The sequence below is a fragment of the Plecotus auritus genome, assembly GCF_963455305.1.
Source record: "Plecotus auritus genome assembly, chromosome: 3".
NCBI lineage: Eukaryota > Metazoa > Chordata > Mammalia > Chiroptera > Vespertilionidae > Plecotus > Plecotus auritus.
This window is the reverse complement of record NC_137772.1, coordinates 94,194,270-94,217,097: the sequence shown is the minus strand read 5'-3', so window position 1 is coordinate 94,217,097 and position 22,828 is coordinate 94,194,270. Positions and strand designations below refer to the sequence as shown.

At 35.9% G+C, this 22,828-nt stretch overlaps 1 long non-coding RNA gene across 1 annotated transcript in view; it reads left to right on the top strand.

Moving 5' to 3' along the window:
* Nucleotides 1-22,828, top strand: part of LOC308245149 — a 154,458-nt gene that overhangs the window by 40,043 nt on the left and 91,587 nt on the right. The window contains exon 2 of the long non-coding RNA XR_013960216.1: nucleotides 17,183-17,248. This is a non-coding gene — a long non-coding RNA (uncharacterized lncRNA). The remainder of the gene's footprint in view (nucleotides 1-17,182; nucleotides 17,249-22,828) is intronic.

Below are 22,828 nucleotides of genomic sequence, written 5' to 3'. Positions count from 1 at the left end.
GGCATGCCCCGGGGCGGCGGGGTTGGCTCTAACGAATTTGAATGAGGAGCCTTAGCGCTTTCGGCGCCATTTTCGAGTGATGCCTGAGCCCATCAATCTAGCGGGAGAGATGGGATAACCTGTCCGACAGTATATCGCCGATAGGACTCCACCGAAAAAAATCACTAAAAAAAAATCTCCAAAAATTACTTCAAGCCAAGGGCAGTTCGCGGAGCTTGGCCAGGGTTGGCGCAGTCGGTAAGAGACTGAAGTAGCAGAGCGGGACTCGGGAGGTGGGAGTGGTGGGACTGGCAGGCGGTGGGGGTGCAGGGAGTGGGCACTGGGTCCGTCTTCATTTTAATCACGAAAAAAGCGAGGAGGTAGGGTTGGGGGTAACTGGGTGTCTGCGAGTGGGCGGTGGCGGGCGGAATCGGCGGGAGCGCGGGGACGGGGCGTGGGGGGAGGGGAGCTGCAGTTTGAGCGGGACGAGCTGTGGCTGAGCGGCCGCCGCCCAGCGGATCTGTCAGCGCGACCCCCGAGGACCCGGACGGACGCGCGGGGCTCGGCGGCCGCGGCTCCTTGACAGGAGGAGGGGGACAAGCGCCTCCTCTCCCGTTGCGGAACCGAGCCGTCTTTTATTGCAGTTTTCCTGGCCTGCTGACGGCCGTCTTCTCATGACAAGAAAGTTAAGGTTGGCGGAAAATTGAGGACCCGAAGGAGCGGGTGCCTCCCGCCCGTCGTGCTTTGACGCTAAACGTGAGGTGCCCTCGGAATGGGAGTTTCACATTGCCGCCCTCGGGTTCCGAGCGCCTCGGTCCGGACAGGGGTAGTTCTGACCGCTTTAACAATTTGGGGCAGATAGGGCTTCTGAGGTTTTAGCGGGCTCCTAGGAAAGGTGCTGGACTTTCACTTTTTGCTTGGGATCTTTGTCTTTTGCTCTCCCGGTGTTGTCCTTTCCTGGGGGGGGGGGGGGGCGGGGGGTTGGGTGAGATAAAAGATGGGGCTTTGAGCCTTGCGCTTTCCTCCAAGTCACTTTTCTTAAAATACTTTTTTCTTCTCCAACCTTTGAAACATGTCGCGAAGAAAAAAGCAATCTGTGAAGCAGTATTGATGTTTTCCTCGGGAAAGTCTTTACCGGGACAACTTAGCGGCAATTTTGCCACCCCCACCTTTTCTTAGGAACTCTCTTGACCCTGAGGCGGAGGGGAGAGGGATGTTATTTATCTTTCCCTTTAGTGATTGCTTTTTTGTTGTTTTTTTAGCTCCCAGTTTCTACCAATTCTTACTCGACAGCTCGAATGATTTGAGCCAGTGACGGCTTTAAGTAATACTTTATAGATAATGACCTTTGTAAATATATTGGATCTGGAATCCTTTTCTGCGGCGAAGGCGCCACTAGGTTAACTCTTTGCAGGCGTGATATTTTGCGTGTGGGATGCACGGCTCTGAGTTGGGAATACGCAGGAGATGGTTTTTGCAACAGCTATTAAATTGTTCGCCAAGAGGAATAACGCTTCAGGGGAACCGCAGTCACACACTCGAGGCCCGCCTGCGGAAAGCCCCCACCCCCACCCTCCACCTCCCATTGATGTAACGATGGATTGATTTCTTATTTCTGTAAAGACTGGGGGAGCCGCCTTCACTTAGAATCTTTTCCCGAAGAGAATAGGAGAACGAAATGTGATGTTTTTCAAATTGTGTTTAACAGAGCACCCAGAACACTGGACTCGTTATCCCCTGATTGGCTGGAAGAAAGCGGACAGGGGGATTTGAATGTTAAACACTAGATTATAATTCTCGACTGGACGAAAAATTATATTTTTAGACAACGGAAATAGTTACAAAACGTTAATACGGAGAGTTGAAAAAAAGCTGGTGTTTAATTTTTTTCCATAAATGAACTTCGAGTGATTCTGAAATGTATATTAAAAGTAAAATTGAGGAGACAATTTTCGCAAAATAATAATTCTGCTGGCAGAAATTACAAGATTTTTATATATTTGCCCCTGTTCTCTCTTGGTTAAAAAATGAGTGAAGCATTAAGATTATTTATTCTTTTGACAGAAATTTTTCATCTTAAGCTACATATATTTATTAGATGCAGATTGCGGGAGAATTGGTTTATTTTTATTTTTATAAGAAGAAACTTTAATTTTCTTAATGTTGAGAAAGAGCTTTCCCACATTTTTTACAAAAATTGGATATATTTTTTTTTAACTTTTCACATCTTTAAAATAAATGTTTTATTAAATCAGCCAATGTAGTGGGCTTAAAACTTTATTTACAGGAAATTTATATTGCTTAATTTACACAGTACAACACGTAAGTATGCACAGGTGCGTATATGATTTCATTCCTTTGATAAATTTATTATGAAGAAAATATTGCATACAACAATGGGTATGATGTGTTTTATTTGGTAGGTTTTAAGTTGATTTTTGCTTGAGACAGCCATCTATATACTTGTTTATTACCAAGCTTGTCATTGCGTTTAATTGCATCTTGATAAAAGTCCGGTGTGGTTTTCAAAGAAAATTTGTAAACTCACTGATAAACAAGATAACTGTTGATCCTTTTTAAAGTTTTTTTTAAATTTAATAGAAATTTGCACCCTTTTATGAGTAGTAGTTGAAATTTTGAAACTTAGAGTTTGTATTCTCACATTAGGTCAAATATGCATTGTTAGGAAATATTCAAATGACAGGCTTCTATATGACTTTTATAAGTCTCCGCAGGGCTATAAATATAATTTATATTAATAAGTGGAATAACTGAATTTATAAATGGTACTATTTTATATTGCCTTCATAACAAGAATTGCAATTACAGAATCTATGTCATTACCTTTTTTAAAAGCTGTTTTATTTTCAATCATCTCATCAAAATTTCATAGAAAATACTAATTATTCTTTATTAAATTTGAGTTCATGAAATTATAGGCAACCTCTTTTCTATTTTTAATGTAATTTTACCTATGATACCAGTGAGTTGTTGTTTTTTGTTGTGTGGTTTTTTTTCCTGTAGTTTTGTTTTTTGTGTTTTAATTTTCACTCAAGTTATTATATAACTTGGAGAATTTGATGGTGGGGGGAGGCTTTCATATTCCACCAGGTTGGTTAAATTTAACCATACTTTTTTTAGTATTTTGGTTTATGGTTTTTGTTTTGGGGGTGATGGGTGAAAGATTGTCTTGCTTAATAAGATATTTTTTAAAGAAGAGAAGGATTCCTTTATTTAAAACACTGCACTTAAAGCTTGAAAACACACTAGCATCTAAATAAAATCCACAGCACTCAAAATATTTTCCCTTTTATGTGATGGTAGATAAGAGGAAGGTTTTGGTTTTAGATTTGTAGGCATATAGATATGAGTTCCAACAGATGCATATGATTATTACATTATGTATATGATTAAATTTATTTTTTATTGTACTGTAAAGACTAGAGAAGTCATAATACCACAGGAAAATAATGGTGGGTAAAGGTGTTACTATAGTAGCTCAACTCTTTTTTAAAGCTATGTTTACATATTGGTGGAGGGAGAGGGAACTAGAGGAGGTAAGGTATTAGTCTTCTGTTAGCATTGATTTTAATTTTTGTCTTTACTATTTTTAAAAATCCAAATAAAAGTGCAGTTTTAGACTTTGTTTTAATCCTGTCAACTATCTTAGCTGTACATTTACAAAATGTACTCTCAGGTGTTTGTATGTAGCACTGTATTTTTTCTAATCAGATTAATATCATTTTTAATGTTTATCATGAACTAGAGCTAAAGATGAAAATTTCAAAATAACTTTCATTTCATAACTTGTATTATCACGTTTGGTATACTACATTTCTGGTTTTTGTTTTGTGGACACTTACCTATATTTTATTTCTGTTTATTTATTGATATGTAGTAACAGTTCAGAATGTAACAAAATATTGTAGTACAGAAATACTGATTGGTTGATTTGGTTTACAAAAATAAAATAGCCAGAAGATTATATTAATTATTTGTTCTACATGATACATAAACTTTCTCCAATTAAAAAAATCAGTATAAATTTATACACTATTTTGAAATTTTATTCTACAAAAAAATTGTCTCTTATTTTAACAAATTACTGGCCTAAAATTGGCTCTTGTTTTTTATTTTTTTTGTTTAATGAAGCATAATGATCCCCATATTGATTTCTTTTTAATCTGTTTTTAAAAGAAACAGGCTATGAATCTGATTATAACTAGAAAACACATCTTAGAAAGAATTGTCATATTTTAGAGTATGAGTATACATGCCATTTTGTTTTTTTATTATTATTATTCAGCAAGCTTACAAACACTATGTGCCAGGCAACTAATCTGGGCATGTAATTAGAACTCAAACTATGACTTGCTGAAATTTGGTAGCCCCTCTCTTAACACCAAAGGAAATCGGTAATAAAATACAATTACCACTTTCTTTTAAATAAATGTTGAAAATGAGATTAAGCTGTTTGCATTTTTTACAAGTTACTGTTAGAGCTTTAAAGTTGATTGTCTTATTAATATAACATCCGTTTTATAATATCACATTACTAAATGTGTTTATATATTTTTCTGATTATTTGCATATACAAATGACTGTAAAGCCTTCCTATAAATACTGCTTTCTGGAGGGGAAATAATTTCGATTTGCCTTCCCTCCCTCTCTGCCCGCCCCTCCCCCCCGCCCCCCTTGACTGTCTTCAAGATTCTTTAAAAGGTCTTCCTTTAAAGATAAGTTTCAAATATTAGAATTGATATTAAATACATATGAATTTAATTCTAAATATTTCTTATTAAATTATGAGAAGTTTAACATACTTTTGTTTAATCCTGACTTATTTTACTAAAGAATTTTTGCACTGGAAAGACGTGGGTTCTAAGTATAAATAATAAACTATTTCATAATAGATTTGAGATTTGAGTTTCATTATTTAAAGGTTTTTTTTACATCATATTTTTTATCATTTAGTTTAATATTTGTCTTGTCTTTGAACTTCCTTTGTTCTTTATTATCTAGTATATTTTGTTTTCCTACTATGTAAAAAATTAACTTTTGGCATGGAGTACATATTAGTATCAACTACATTTCTTTTGTGATTTTTAAAGCTAAATTACCTTAATTTTTAGAGTGCTCAAATATAGAAAACTTTGTCTCCATCTCTGAGGAAAACTGTGTAGTAATGATTTTAATTTTTAAAAATATCATGGTATTTAATTGGTGTTTGTGGGTTATGTGTGTGTGGTTTTTGCCATTAAATAATCAAATATTTGGCACCAAAGGAGTAAAAATTTACTTGGTTTTCATTTCTTTTCCTAAGCTATTTTTAAATAAATATGGATAATTCAGAGCATTATGGTTCACTTATAGTACATTATAAATCTGTGGTAATTAAACAATTTAATATTTTTATATAATTGATTGCCACTAAGTCAAGATATAGGTGAAACAAATCAAAAAGCCACATATACATTTGGTTACACCACGTCTGCTTGGAACATTAAAAAAAGCATTGGCCCAATATTCATCTGTTTATTATTTATATTTTAATTTGCTTAGAGAGTAAGTTCTAAATTTTGTTCTGTTAGAATTGTAATGTCTTAAAATATTTAGAAATGTCAATATTATTGTTCACTCAGGTATGGCAAAAGACAAAAGTTGAAAATAATGATAATTTCTATAATCATTTAAAGTTTGATAATTTGGGGAGAAAGGAAGTTAAAAGTTTCTCTCTATCCCTTAAGTATTTTTTTAACCTGGGTTTTATAAGTTTCAGAAGCACAGACAAACTGTATCTCTGGTATTTTCCTTGTGAGTCCCCTTTACCAGTTCTCTAACACCTACTTATGCACCCTACCCCCCTACACTGCTTTGAAAAATTAATGCCCTAAAGAGAAATGAAAGCAGAAGCATATTAATCTGGTTTGAAGAGGCTTCAAATGATAAAGCATATCACAGGTGTTTCTAATCAAGTTATTTCTATTTAAATAACATTATTTTCAAGTTAATGTGTGTTTTCTAACATATGCAAGATTGAGGTCATTTTGAAGACCTTACTACCTCTGTCCAGGGATCCACTGTGGAACTCCAGGAGGCGGAAATCTGTTGAGTGTCTTCATGCTATAATACATGACATTTTTATTGCAGGTTTTGACCTTTAAGAGAGAGCCAGTTCTGGAGAACAACCTAACTTCTTTGAGCACTCACATAATGCACTGGAACATGTTAGGAGATTAAGGTATACTAAAGGTATACTAATGAATTTTAGAAGCATACAATTTTATATCTTTTCAATATAATTGAGTTGCAAAATTGGTAAAGGTAGAACTTTTAGGTAAGTTAAAAATCAGTAAAGATATATTAATACATCCTGTGAAGTAGCCATGGTTAAGTACTCTTATTAAAAATCCAGATTCTTTTACATAGTTGATCTCATCATCTTGTATTAAGTCCATCGCCAACTGAATTTATTTAGTCTAAAAATAAACATATATAGGGATTTCTCTTTTTTCCTCTTAGGGTTGTTATTATAGTGTTATATATAAAAGAATTAAATGTTGGGCTTTTCATCTTATAAAATAGAAAGTTTCAATCATATGGAATTTGGTGCTTGGCTGTATGACGGGTTTAGTGGTCCGTAGAGCCTATAAAATTAGATAAAATTAATAGAATATCTTAAAAGCATTTAAAGATTCCAAGTAGTATTCTAACTAAAAGTGGCAATTTGGTTGAAACTGAAAAACCCACTTTCTTAAGTAGAAACTAGTGTCTGACTCATGGGTACTCCAAGTAAAATATTTAAATTGTTCGTATCAGAAGTTGCAAGCTCCTTTAAAAATAAATGGGAGAATGCCAAAATTTCTAGTGACTTATTGTCTTTTCCTCTAGAAAACTTTACAACAGAATCACTTCCATAACATATTTATTTTCTTTGAATAGGTTTAGTTGAAAGTTTTGGCTACTTAGCTAATAAAATTCTTGATTGTTTTCTAAATGGTAATCTGGTATAATGAAAATGAATTTGAACAGTATTACTATGATTTTTTAAAAACTATTTGCTACATAAATAGTTGAGGTTTACTAAAATGTAACATATTATAATTTTTCTTTAAATATTTTTTCACCTAAAAATATTTACTTTATATACTTAAGATATAGGAATTACAAAAGTGAGGTGTGTTTTTTTCCACAAGAAAAGTGTAATTTAGTCTTAAGAATAAAGTGTAATTATCATGGTCATAAAACGACTTTTATCTGTAAACATCTTTACACATTACTAAATATTTTTAAAGAAAATTCTCAGATGTATAAGAATTTCTGAACATTGAGATATATATCAAAATACTAAAAAGCTAATGTTGGATATTTCTGCATTAGTAGATATTAGATAATCCAGGAATGTGAATCTATTAACAGTTAAGGTTAAATAAAATGTTAAAAATTTAATAGAAATTAGTTTAATATAAGGGTGAAATTCATATGTTGATGTCATTATACTGAGATAAATACATAGTATTAAAATGTCTTCATAACTTTGATTTGAGAATGTTATGAAAAACCTGAGTTTAATTGGGAAGAAAATGAAAATTTGCTCCCCTTTAACTTAACCATTGTTTTCCAGGTTAGAGAACTATAATGAAAAATAAAAAATATGATTTCTGAATGTTGGGGAGAAAAAAATCCAGGTTCAATTTATTACTTTCAAACCAGGTATCTTTACACACAGCCTTATTGAATTAAATGGGTGAAGAGAGACAGCTTTTGCATTTATATTGTAGATTAGGACATAAATCCATAGAGTTATGCCTAATTTAGAGAGCTTATGATTTGTGTTCTTTGAAATTGTCAAAACTTATTGTTTGGACACAAATTTTTAGCATCATAAAATTGTCCTCTCTATACACTGGCTTAAAAACTTCCAAATTTTAAACTTAGTAAATAATTTAACATCTAAAAGCATCAATGCAGATATATAGTTTTCTTATATTTAGTCACTTTTTATAAAGGGTCAGAAACTTCAATTTGTAGTATGTTATTTTAGGAGACATGTTAATAAGTTTTTATACTGCAGAGTGTGATTGGTTATCTTTTAACTGCCCCTTAAAGGACATTTTGTAAGGATTTTGGCTGTTGTAAATTTGCAAACCCGCTTATCTATATCTAAGCCTTGATATGTACTTCATTATGTCAGAATTTTGAGAAAGAATTTGTTATTTTTTTCCAGTGATAAACTTATATCTTGTGCAAATATCTATATTTTTTGTTAAATGCATTTTTGGGGGGTTAAATGACATTTGTTTTAATGAAAAATTCTTAATTGTTTCTAAAATACAGCTATACTGTCAGTGTTCCTATTTTATTGAAATAGTTATCCTTAGGATGTGGGGAGAGAATATTTGGATAAACTAGAATAGAGGTAATTTAACATGTGTATGAAGGGACTTGAAATTATTCATTATTTGTCATTGGTATATAATGCTAATTTATAAGGACAACTTATATTTTAAGTAACTTGTCAGCTATAACAACTTTATTTAATAGAGGTTTTATTAAAGAGTAGATACAATTATCTTTCATAATAAAAAATGGGTTTATTTGAAGCAGTTTTGTACGTGAGTATAGTTTGTTTTCTTTCTTGACTAGGAAATTCATCCTAATTCTATTTCTGTTATTTTTTAAATAAGACCTAATGCATCAGAATTACATTTTCGGATAAGCATTTTTAAAAGGCAATATTTAGTGTGAGCATTTAATTTTTTTGTTAAACATCATTTTGAAGTAGAATTTACGTTCTCAGCAACACATACCACACTTTTGGTATTTCATTAACATATAATTTGGCTTACTTTTATTTTTCTATTTTCCTGGTTAGAGTCACTTGGAACAGAAACATGCAGTATGTTTCAAAAGCACCTGCTGATACTGATTAATCTTCTGGTTAATAGTTTATTTATTACTGTTTGCAAATGTCTTAATTTTAAAAAATCCTTTTATTTTGCTTTTAGTATTTTATTGTATAGCCTTTATATTAAATACATATATTTAGAAGTTTTATTATCCTGTGACCTTCAGAATTATTTTTTATTTTTATTATTTGTTTCCTATTGAACTGCTAAGCAGAAAAATTATGTTTTCAACAGAAAAATAAAAGATTGGGTGTTTTTTTCTTTTTACAGAGTATTATCATCTGAATTTTAAATATTACTGTATTTTATACTTTTATTTTAAGAAATATCAAACCTATCCTTTTTTACCAAATATTTTTAAAAATGTATTAGCCAGTTCTAGCATTTATAAAAATTTTTATAGGTTTCCTCTAATTTTTCTGACTTCTAAAATATTTTTTCAGAATCAAAAATTTCCCTAGGTGTTAAAAGATACGAATTGCTTTTAAATATACAGTTTTAAGTTCATAAATAGCGTCACATTTAAATTTAAAGGTAATTTGACAGAACAATTTATTTCTCTTATTCATCATTAATTTATATTATGTACTAAGTTTTTATCTTTGTGTTACATTTAAAGTAGATAAGTTACATGTAGAAATTTTTTAATAGTTGGGATTTTTGTAAACTTTATGGACTAAAAAAAAATCTTGTTTTTTTGTTAGTGGTATCTAATGTGAAACATATGGTAGTGATTAACTGGGAACCTGGAGCTTTTTATAAGCAAAATACAATTTCATTTCTTGGTTAAAGTTTAGATACTTTCTTACTCTCCAGGAGACTAGCTACAGAAAATACTCTATGAATTTACCCTGAACCTGGGTAATAAGACAACCTGAGAATTTTGGTAATTGAGCAGTTAAATCTAAACTAGGAGTTGCAGATCATTACATGTCATTAATTTATTTTCTGAGATACATTAATAGGTGCCATTTCTAAACAAAACACCAATCAATTTTATCGTTTTTTCTTGTCTTCCCATCCTGCCTTTTAAAGAAAAAATTCCTTCTAAATAAGTGTATTGTATAATGATGTAAGCAGACCTGCTAGATAGGTTGGACTGAACCATTTTTTTTTTCTTATTAGTTGTATATGCTTTTCTCAGTTTGCTGCTTCAGTAGCAGCAACAGTGAATAAACAAGTATCACCACAGCCCTCGTTCTTGTCCCTCATAGCTGGAAACAGGAGCTGGGAGATTGCTCTTTCTACTCAGCTGTTGTACATAATAGCATCAAATATGCAATAATGGTGGCCAAAAGAACCTAAACCCACCAGTTCTTACAGATTAGGTGTGACAGGCCTGTCAGTGTAACCCTATGTAGTATATTGAATACATTCATTGACAAAAAGGTATCTTCTTCCCAGAGGAGCATAAAGAGAACCGTAGGTACTTACAGTTTTTAGAATCTTATTATTTTTACTATTTACTCTTGTTTTACGTAATATAATTTTCATTTAGTTAATTTCCTCTGTTTGAATGTAAACTTGTCTTGCATCTGAAAGTGTATGGTGTTTCATGTTTTTCACTTTTAAGCTGGTAAACTGGAAAAATTAATAGTTTCTAATAACACAAGTTGAAGAAAGAAAAGTTGATGGTGGCCATATAGGAGTGTTTTTTTCACATTGGGGCCATATTCCGAACCCATATTATTTTCATTTTCTATAGCCCAATCTAAGCAAGGCCAACTTATTGTTGATTTCACTATGACTAGAAAGAATACCACTCTATACTACTTAGTATTATATATAACTAATACAAAGCATGCTGCAGATAGAAACTCATAAGTCTTTGCTTTTTCTCACTGTTAATGTCTTATATCTGGAAAATTCAGATTGTTCTAAATCTTTCAGAGATAGGACTTTGTAATTTCAAATAGATAAAAGAGTGTTTTTATAATTTAACACAATTTGAATTTGCACAGGTTTGTATCACCTAAATATCTGTACATTTTCTCATCTTTACTATCTAAATCATTCCAGTAGGTTGTAATTACAGGGAAGTGAATATTGGTTTCTATTAAATTACTGATTACATTTGTAGCATTCTTGCTGGGAACTACAGTGACATTTTATTTTAGTGTGTGAGCATAATGTCTTAAAGTCTGACATTTGCAATAGCATTTCTTTAAAAAGGTAACAAACGTCCTCATTTAAATCACAACTAGTCACTCCCACTCTTAATGTTTTTCCCTTACTAATTACAGTAAACAAAGAATATTAGTTCTCTAATATTATCTAAAAAAATTTTGTTGTAGTATGTGCTTGGTTATCTGAAATGATAAATGATCCTACAACCTAGTTTAACATTGTGAAGTCAAAAATATTCAACCAGAAATTGAGATTACTATGTTTTGCTAATACTGAAGTGTTTTCTTTAATATGTTGATGTAACTTACAGATAACATTAATTAGTGTTAATTGACCTTAACCAAAAAGTGAGTTACATAATCCTTTATATCGAAAACACCTTGTTTTTACTACTAATTACTGTGTAAATTGTCTGTGGACTACCTGTACCAGAATAACCTGGAATAAAACATTTTCCAGACCTGCTGAATCAACATCTAGAGCTGGGGCTCAGGAATTTGTGTTTTTTTTCCAAGCTGTAATTTTTTGTTTTGTTTTGTTTTGTTTTGTTTTGTTTTTAGAAGTACTACATGTGAGAAGCACTGCCCAAAAAGAAATGAGGGAGGATTCTTCACATCAATAAACCATTTATATTTTCTGCTTTCTTTTCTCTTTGATCATTGTGTATCTAAGTTCAGTAACTAATTATGAACCTTATCATTTCTTCCACAGTAGTTCTAGATTAAGTCTTGGTATTTCTTCAGTCATATGAGGAAAATATATATTATGTGAGCTTTATTTTTGTGCAAGTATCTTTGGCCAAATTTCAGTCTATTCTATTTCTTTGGAACATTTAGTATATCTACACTTGATAAATTGATCATTTAAGAATTTTTTTAGTTTTCATCTGCATAGTAGCTCTTTTTCTTAAATGTAGTTTTAAATGGAGAAAATACAGAAAGGAGAACTTTTCTTATACTGCTTGTGGGAGCATTTGACAAAATTCTAATAAAGTTGAAGATATATTTAGGCTTGTACACAACAATTCCATTCCTAGATGTCCTAGATAAACTAAGATGTGTGAAAAAACCTTGTTTACTTTTACTTTTCATAGGAAAAATTTTGAGAGCAATTTGAATGTTAAGTAACAGAAAATGATAAATTGTGACATAATCATATGATGAATTCTTTGTTATACTGCTATTTAAGTGAGAGCTGTGTGTATTGTTACAGATTAATGATAAAAATAAGTTGCAAAGGTTATACAATACATTATATAAAATATATATGGTATGGTAACATTTATGTAAAGTTTGAAAACAATCCTATATATTAAAAGCATAATATGTAAATTGACTGAATTGTGGAATGACCAGTCACTATGACATGCACTGAGCACCAGGAAGCAGACGCTCAACACAGGAGCTGCCCCTGGTGGTCAGTGCACTCCCATGGAGCGCTGCTCAGACAGAAGCTGGGCTCACGCTGGCGAGCGCAACGGAGCCTCTCCTGCCTCCGCTGCAGGTGGCCCCTAAGGAGCAAGGGGTCCTGGACTGTGAGGAGGTGCAGGCCAGGCTGAGGAGAATCCCCCACCCCCTGCCAGTGCATGAATCTCATGCACCGGGCCTCTAGTGATATATATTATTTTAAATACTTGAATTTATAATAATAATATAAAAGCATGCATAGGAAATAAAAACCAAATTCAGGATTATAATCAGGAGAGAGGGGGAATGGGACTCAACTATATATGTAGTCTTTCTTAAAAAAATTAAGCAAGCCCAGCCGGGTGTAGTTCAGCGATTGAGCGTCGACCCAGGAACCAAGAGGTCACCGGTTTGATTCCTGGTCAGGGCATTTGCCAAGGTTGCGGGCTCAGTACCCAGGGTGGGGTGTGCAGGAGGCAGCCAATCGATGATTCTCATCATTGGTATTTCTCTCTCTCCCTCTTCCTTCCTCTCTGAAATCAATAAAAGTATATTAAAAAAAATTTATTTAAGCAAAGTAAGCATGGCAGAATATTAGAATTAAAGACAGCTGGATTGGAGAGCCAGGGCTAAGATGTGGAGATTTATTTTGGTATTCTCTTGGTTTTTCTTTGGATTTAAAATGTTGGGGTTTTGTTTGTTTTTCAAATTAATGAAACAAAATGGTACCCTTTTTTTTTTTTGGTGAAGATCTTCAACAATAAGATGTACAATTGGAATGAATATTTCATTAAGCATGGATGGGTTTATTCTCTTCTTTCTATTCTGTGACTTGTAGTAAGTGCTTAACTGTTATATAAGAATAGTTTATAATATGTCCCACAGAAGTCAAACCTTTTAACAAACTTAAGATTCCAGAATATTTTTCAATGTTTTTATTTTTAAAGAGAAGATGTAATGTTTTCTTTTGCATACTGGCTTTTAATCCTTTCTACTCTTAATAACTAAAGGGCAACCATGGAAATAAATTTCTCTTATCAATACTCTTTCATTTACTCCTGTGTTCAGGCAATTTCACAACTATATTTTCTCTTGTTTTGGCCATAGATTATAACATTACTAGAGGCCCAGCGAACGAAATTCGTGCACTGGTAGGGTCCCTAGTGGCTGCCTACTGGGTACTCCCTCCCTTCCCCCGGCCGCCTGCTGCCACTGCTGGCCAGGGCCTCCCTCCCTTCCCCACGACCGGCCACCCCCTTGTGGAACTCCTGGAAGAACTCCAGTCAAGGGGACAATTTGCATACTACACTTTTATTATATAGGATTTTCAATGATTTATTTATACATATTTAAACTCCACCTTAAGCTTTGTATTTATAATAGAGTTATTGAAATTGGGCATTGTGGTTTTTAGTTTTTGCAGTAGCATACATGTCTATGTATGTGTGTGAGAGAGAGAGGTTTGTCAATCTTGTGGTATGATCTTGAATTTATCTTAAAATATCTGTAATTATGATGTTCTCCAGAAGCTTAGTGTGCTTCAAGGTAGACATTGAAGAATGAGTTTAAATTACACTTACATATTTGACTTTTATTTATTTATTTATTTTTATGATTTTTTTTTTAATCTTTATTGTTCAGATTATTATAGATGTTCCTCTTTTTTCTCCCCCATAGCTCCCCTCCACCCGGTTCCCACCCCACTCCAGGCCTCCCCACCACCACTGACCTCGTCCATATGTGTAAGCTCTTTGTCCAATCCCTTCCCGCACCCCCCACCCCACAACACCTTCCCCCCGAGAACTGTCATTCTGTTCCCTTTCCATGCCCCTGATTCTGTTACATTCACCAGTCTGTTCTGTTCATCAGGTTTTTTATTCATTTGATTTTTAGGTTCACTTGTTGTTAGATATGTATTTGTTGTCACTTTGTTGTTCATAATTTTTTATCTTTACCTTTTTCTTCTTCTTCCTCTTCTTAGAGAATACCCTTAGTATTTCATATAATACTGGTTTGGTGGTGATGAACTCCTTTAGCTTTTTCTTGTCTGTGAAGCTCTTTATCTGCCCTTCAATTCTGAATGATAGCTTTGCTAGGTAGAGTAATCTTGGTTGTAGGTTCTTGCTATTCATCACTTTGTATATTTCTTGCCACTCCCATCTGGCCTGCATAGTTTCTGTTGAGAAATCAGCTGACAATCGTATGGGTGCTCCCTTGTAGGTAATTAACTATTTTTCTCTTGCTGCTTTTAATATTCTCTCTTTGTCTTTTGCCTTTGACATTTTAATTATGCTGTGTCTTGGTGTGGTCCTCTTTGGATTCCTCTTGTTTGGGGTTCTCTGTGCTTCCTGGACTTGTAAGTCTATTTCTTACACCAGGTAGGGAAAGTTTTCTGTCATTATTTCTTCTAATAGGTTTTCAATATTTTTCTCTCTCTCTTCTTCTGGCACCCCAATAATTCGGATGTTGGTACGCTTGAAGTTGTCCCAGAGGCTCCTTATACTATCTTCATATTTTTGGATTCTTTTTTCTTTGTGCTTTTCCAGTTGGGTGTTTTTTGCCTCTTCGTATTTCAAATCTTTGACTTGATTCTTGGGATCCTCTAGTCTGCTGTTGAATCTCTGTATACTATTCTTTATTTCAGTCAGTGTATGCTTAATTTCTGATTGGTCCTTTTTCATATCCTTGAGGGTCTCACTAAATTTCTCAGAGGTTTCTAGAAGATTCTTGAGTAACCTTATAACCGTGGTTTTGAACTCTATATCCAGTATTTGGCTTTCATCCATTTCTTTCATTTGTGACTTGTTTCTTTGTCTCTGCATTTTGGCTGCTTCTCTGTGTTTGTTTCTATGTACTGGGTAGCTGCTAAGTCTCCTTGACTTGATAGAGTGGCCTTGTTTGGTAGGTGTCCTATAGGGCCCAGTGGCTCAGCCTCCCCAATCACCTGAGGTAGATGCTTTGGTGCACCCCTTTGTGGGCTGTTTGCACAGTCTTGTTGTAGCTAACCCTTGATTGCTGTTGGTATCACTGGGAGGAATTGATCTCCAGGCCAGTTGGCTGTGAGGACCAGCTGTGTCTATACTGGAAGATCTGTTGTGCCGGAGACACCCTTATGGGTCAGGACTTGCTTCAGTGGGGCTTTGGTGCTCACTGAGTCTTCCCCTTGAGTGTGTCTCTTATGGATGTGAAGAGTTTTAATCCGGTATAGTCTCACTCTGACCACTGAGTACACTAGCTCTTGGATCTCCAAGGAGGTGCAAGGTCAGCCACTGTCTGGGGCCGCGCAGCAGGAGCTACAGCGATATCTGCAGATTCCTCCTCTTTGTATGGGGTTTGGAAATGCCCAGATGAGACCCAGCTGTGAAGCAAGGCAGGCTGCTGCTGCCAGGCCTTGGGCCTTCTTTTGGAAGCTCTGGGGCTCTCTGACCCAGCTGCAGTTTGACAGGTTTTAGGCGGAGAAAGGACAGGCCATTCATATGCAAAAGCTGATGCTCACATCTTGGATGGGGTTGTAAATTGGGTGGGGCGGGGTCTCTGGGAATCACCAGGGCAGAGCAAACAGCAATGGCTGCCAGGCAGCCCTGCACCAGAGAGGTCCCCATTTCTCCACACCCCCATGCAGGAACAATGATCGCTGCAAGCATCTCTGAGAGAAAGCCGCCCTTGTGTTCCTGTCCTGATGCCAGACAGTCCAGTTTCTCCCCATATGTGTCTCGGTCCTCCATAGTCTCGCCCAGAACTGGAGTTCAGAGCACACGGGAGCTTGTATCTCCCTCCCGATTAAAAGAGCAGCACATCCAGGTGCCAGCACTTTCCACACCTCTTACCAGTCTCAGTGTGTGTTCTTCACCTCTCTAGTTGTGGAACTTCCACTCAGCCAGCTTTCCTGTGGTTCTGGGTGGTGGTTGCTCTGCCTTTTATTTTATTTAATTAATTAATTTATTTTTTTTAAGATATCTTTATTGATTTCAGAGAGGAAGGGAGAGGGAGAGAGAGATAGAAACATCAATGATGAGAGAGAACCATTGACTGGCTGCCTCCTGCACATCCCCTACAAACCTAGGCATGTGCCCTTGACTGGAATCGAACCTGGGACCCTTCAGTCCACAGGCTGAAGCTCTAGCCACTGAGTCAAACCAGCTAGGGCTGCTCTGCCTTTTAGTTGTAATTTTGATGTGGTTGTGAGAGGCAGCAAGTATAGGTGTTTACCTATGCCGCCATCTTGGTTTGCTCCCACATATTTGACTTTTAAACTTCAAGATGGTATTAGTAATAGAAAAGTGAGTTTTAAAAACTAATAATAAGCCCTGGCTGGCAGGCTCAGTGGTTAGTGTGCCAGGTGTGCACTTGTCCCCTCCCTTTCCCCCCCGCCACACACACACACTGTAGGGTTGCTGGGTTCAATTCCCAGCCAAGAGCAGGTACCTGGGGTTCCAGGTTCCATCCCCACCCAGATGGGGGCACCTGCAGGAGGCAACCAATCTATGTGTCTCTCTCTCACATGATGTTTCTCTTCCCCCTCCCTCCCTTCTCTCTCTAAAAGTCAATGAGAAAAATATCTTTGGGTGAGTATTAACATACAAACAAAATACCCAAAGCAAACAAACTTTGGACTAAAATATATAAATGTTGGTGCTGGATTTTATTATCTGTGATTGTTCTATGCTTAATAGGGATCAGAAAACTGTCAACTTCGGTTGCTAATTTTATAACATATAATGTGAACAAATTTTTAAAGTCTTCACTTTTATTTTTTTCTAGGTTTATAACAATAAAATGAAGACCATAATAAAACAGCCTCGTACTTAGTTCATCATTTCTTACCTTGTAAGTATTAACTCAGCCCCCCTACCATTGCTATAAAAAAGTTACTGTTTGATATCATTTTTTGCTTTATTTCTGATTTTTTATCATCCTAGAATGATAACTTACTAACATCCCCTTACCCTCTACACATTGAAGGTTGGTGTTTTCTTGTGTTGTTGTTGTTCTTTTAATATATTTTTATTTTTTTAAATACATTTTTATTTATTTCAGAGAGAGGAAGGGAAAGAGAGATAGAAACATCAGTGATGAGAGAGAATCATCAATTGGCTGCCTCTTGCATGACCCCTACTGGGGATCGAGCCCCCAACCCAGACATGTGCCCTGTCCAAGAATTGAACTGAGACCTCCTGGTTCAAGGGTCGATGATCAACCACTGAGCCATACTGGCTGGGCAAAGTTTGGTGTTTATTTAATCCATTCTAGAGCAAGAATAATGCCATTGCCGTAGGTAATTTTTCTATTTAGGAAATTATTTTACAGCTAGGCCCTAGCATCTCTTACTCTGAGAATCACAATTATACACCCTTTTCCTTCAAAGGAATTTACATATAAGTATGGTCTTTTCTTACCATCATTATTCAGGTTCCTTGACAGTTGTTTTATGGTTTTATAAATTGGAAGTATTCTCTCCATTTAAGAAATTGTTTTATTATTATTATTATTTTTACATTTCCCTAGGTTACACTTCATACTTCTTTGTGAAGTGCTTAAGATTTAGCTGTTAAACTTTAGGAGGTGGAAAAAACAGGAAGACAATCCCTTTTCCTTCCTTTTATATATACACATGCACACCTCTTTTCTTAGAATAAGAAAGATTTTTACCCTGATTCATTTAACTTTTGAGAAACAAGTAAATTCTAAGGGAATAATTCTAACACAGCTAAAATTAATATTATACCGTTAGAAAAACTCTCAAATCCAGGAAATACTTATTTCCCTAAAAGTATTTGAGATTCTCTACCAAAAAGATTAATTTCCATATATTTCTTGAGCTAATTCTATATCTCTAAATGAACGTAATGTGCAGCTGTTTCTGTTCTTGATGTTGAAGGATGGCCCTGTTTAAACGAAAACTAATATTTGAGATGCTTTTCTTACATTATCTCTTACCATTGCATTAGTGACCCAGTAAATAATGTCTATGTGCTGAAGAGTGACCTTATTATGATCACTAGAGGCCCGGTGCATGAAATTTGTGCACGGGGGTGGGGGGGGGAGGGGTGTCCCTCAGCCCAGCCTGCACTCTCTCTAATCTGGGATCCCTCTCACAATCCAGGACTGCTGGCTCCCAAATGCTCGCCTGCCTGCCTTCCTGATTGCCACTAACTGCTTCTGCCTGCCAGCCTGATTACCCCCTAACCACTCCCCTGCCAGCCTGATTGATGCCCAACTGCTCCCCTGCCAGCCTGTTTGCCCCTAACTGCCCTCCCCTGCAGGCCTGGTCACCCCTAACTGCCCTCCCCTGCATGCCTGGTCCCCCCCAACTGCTCTCCCCTGCAGGCCCAGTCGCCCCCATCTTCCCTCCTCTGCCAGCCTGGTCACCCCTAACTGCCCTCCCCTGCAGGCTTGCTCACCCCCAACTGCCCTCCCTTGCAGGCCTGGTCCCTCCCAGCTGCCCTCCCCTGCTGGCCATCTTGTGGCAGCCATCTTATGTCCACATGGGGGCAGCCATCTTTGACCACATGGGGGCAGCCATCTTGTGTGTTGGAGTGATGGTCAGTTTGCATATTACTCTTTTATTAGATAGGATAGAGGCCTGCTGCACGAGGGGGCCAGCTGGTTTGCCCTGAAGGGTGTCCCGGATCAGGGTGGGGGTTCCCTTGGGGCGTGCGGCGGCCTGGACGAGGGGCCTGTGGTGGTTTGCAGGCCAGCCATGCCCCCCAGTGACCCAAGCAGAGGCCCTAGTACCTGGGATTTATTTATCTTATATAATTGAAACTTTGTAGCCTGGAGCGGAGCCAAGCCTCTTGCTTGCTCTGTGGCCGCAGCCATTTTTGTTGGGATTTATGTATCTTCTATAATTGAAACTTTGTAGCCTTAAGCAGAAGCCAAGGCAGGCCAGGGCTGCGGGAGCTTGGCTTCCTCCATCGCTGGGGGCAACCCAAACCTCCTGCTCTCTCCAGCTCCGTGGCTGCTGCCATTTTTGTTGGGATTTATTTATCTTCTATAATTGAAACTTTGTAGCCTTGAGTGGAGGCCTGGGCCCACCAGGGTGTGCAGAAAGCTTGGCTTCCTCCATTGCCAGGGAAACCCAAGCCTTCTGCTCGCTCAGTGGCTGCAGCCATCTTGGTTGGGTTAATTTCCATACTCGCTCCTGATTGGCTGGTGGGCGTGGCTTGTGGGTGTAGCAGAGTGATGGTTAATTTATATATTACCCTTTTATTAGATAGGATTATTAGATAGGATAGGTGGTCATCCACTGAATTTTATAAGTAGTTTTTAGGGTACAAATCAATTAAATATTAAAATTTTTAATAATGAGCTAGTTTGAAGAGTAGTAGCAAAATGTCACAGGTCACTTCTTTTTAAAAATTTTTCCCTCAATATTTTTGTCTTTGAAAAACTAGAATGGAAACATTTGCAAATCCCCAAAGAATCCTATATAATCCAGGCTTGGGTTTTTTAATTGGTCCCTTGGAAGCCAGCTCAGCTTTTCTTCAAGTAAAGTCTCAGAAAAAGAAGTCTTTTCAATTTGTATTGCACTTACTGTAGACTGAGGGCAGTCTACTCTTCAAAAAGAAATGGGTATCATTTAACTTTTAACAAATTTTTAAGCACACATAACATCACGTTGTTAACCTCATTTCACCTCCTTTATAAATTTCTAAGCAGTTTTTCTTGGATACTCTGCAGTATCTTTTAAACATAGGTCATTTGCAATATTTTATAGTTGGAATTCTTTCTGTGGTTTGTTCTAGGTCAGTGGTCGGCAAACTCATTAGTCAACAGAGCGGCACAGTTTGCCGACCACTGTTCTAGGTAATATGCCTGGAGTTCCCTTTAAGGTACTAAAATGGTAATGTTTCCAATTAAACGATACCCAGGAAAATAGCACATAGTGACAGTAGTCAGTGATTCTGTATGATTGTGTATATGCCTCTTTTCTTATTTATTTATTGAACATAACAGGAAAAGTAAAACTGACAGCCTAGGCAAAAAGTGTGATTGCTTACTTTTGGACATATATTTATTTCAATTCTGCATTCAATTTATTCCTGTTTTCACATGGAAATAACTTTGAAGACTCAAATATTTCTGACAAATTAGTAACAAAGGGCAAGACTGCATTGAGTAGTCTATTGATGTTACCTATTTTATTTATGCTTAGAACATGAAATCCCTACTATACTAGAGTTCATTACATTTGTATGTTTATTTCCTATTTAAATCAAGACCTGTGCTATTAAATTTTGCCTTGTTTTCATTTTCCTGATGTTTACAACACAAGGTTTAGCGATAAACAGATTCATACTCATGCATTCTCTCCTTTGTCACCTGAGAGATATAAGCATGAAAGGATTGTGGAGTCGAGAAACAAAGTTTCATTCAACAACCGAGACATTTTCCCCCATAAACAACTTGGTTGAGAACCAAATTCTTTGAGGTGGGAGATGTTTAAGAACCGAGGTTTGGCTATATTTATTAGTTCTTATCAACTTTTTATGTATTGTATTTCTTGGCTGACATCATGGTATATATATATATTTTTTTAATGTATTTTATTGATTTTCTACAGAGAGGAAGGGAGAGGGATAGAGAGCTAGAAACATCGATGAGAGAGAAACATCGATCAGCTGCCTCCTGCACACCTCCCACTGGGGATGTTCCCGCAACCAAGGTACATGCCCTTGACTGGAATCGAACCTGGGACCTTTCAATCCACAGGCCGACGCTCTATCCACTGAGCCAAACCAGTTAGGGCCATCATGGTATATTTTTAATTGATTCATATCTAGAGTAAAATCATCAAAAATTTAATACCCCAAAAATATGAATGTTTAGCTTCTAAGTAGTTTAATTTTGTATATAATGAAACTATTATTAGAAAATCTAATAATATCATGATAACATAGTTTGGGGACTTATATATAAATATCCTGACTTTTCTGGGATGAATTATCTAAATTGAAATCCACTTCACAATTTCCAAATAATCATTTGTTCATTAATTTCTCCATCAGAAAAAAAAAAATCAAGGGAATATAAAAACAATACAACTGAAATGCAAAAACTAGGTTTTTTGGATTATAAAACAAGCTTTTTGGATTATAGCTAAATATTATTTCATTGCACGCCTCATCACCACACTGAATTTTAAATGTATCTTCTGTAGTTAATATCTTTTTGTACTTAATCACTTGTATCTAAAAGACAAGTAGAAAAAAAAAAGCGAAACACATTTTAATCTGTTACCTGTGAGTTTTATATATTTGGACATTTCATAAAACTCTCAATTTCTTAATAGGATAATGAAAAAATTACCATATTCAGTGAAATTGCCATGCTGTTTGCTTTGACCCCCATAATTTAGGCTTTGCTTTGAAGATATTAAAGAGTGGCTAATTTAAAATGTTCTTCAAGTATAATAATACAGGGTAGGGCCCTGGACATTGTGGCTTAGTGGTTAGAGGGTTGACCCGTGCTCCGAAGGGTCGATTCCCAGTCAAAGGCATGTTCCTGGGTTGCAGGATCGATCCCCAGCCCAGGTTGGAGTGCCTTCTGCCTGCGGGAGGCAAACAGTTGATGTGTCTCTCTCTAGTCCCTCTTTCCCTTCCTCTACTCCCTCCCTCCTTTCCACTATCTAAAAATTAAGGGGAAAAATAACCGGTGAGGATTAACAAAGAAAAAGAATAATAATACAGGGTGGAGCAAAAGTAGGTTTACAGTTGTTCATATGGAAAATAATACAATAATTAATAAATAATACAAGAATAAATGGTTTTGCATACTCACAACTGTAAACCTACTTTTGTCCTACCCTATATATCATTACTTAAGTAGTATTCCACTGTCCTGAGCAAGGATAGTCATTCTGCAGCCCAGAGGTTATATATAGCCAGCTCCAGAGGTTTATCTGCAGAATTTAAAGCATACTTGAAGAAAGTAATTACTATTATAAAATGTATTGATACCAGGTTAAAAGTAAAATTAAGATATTTGATAAATCTAAAGTAATGTAGTGAGACATAAGGATAGCGAAATAACAAAGGAACAGAAATATTTTTATGCCATGTAAAGAGATACTCCTTCTCTATCTAGCTGGAATTGCTCCACTGGAATCTTTCACTTTATTAATAATTTAAATCAAGAATTTTCACGTTTGATTAAAATAAATCAAGAATTTCTGTATTTTATGAAAATATCTTTATCACGCTTTCAAATAGTAGTTATTTTTAATTATCTCAGATAGTTAAAAGTAGAAATAAAAATAGGGGGGAAAATCCTCCTCCTCATGAGGGTGATTATTAAAACATCGGTAATAAAACTACAATATGTATTGTCACAGAAAGCAATAACCTTTGCCTTGGCCAATGTGGCTCAGTTGGTTACATCATCCTCCCATGCACCAAAGGGTCTCCA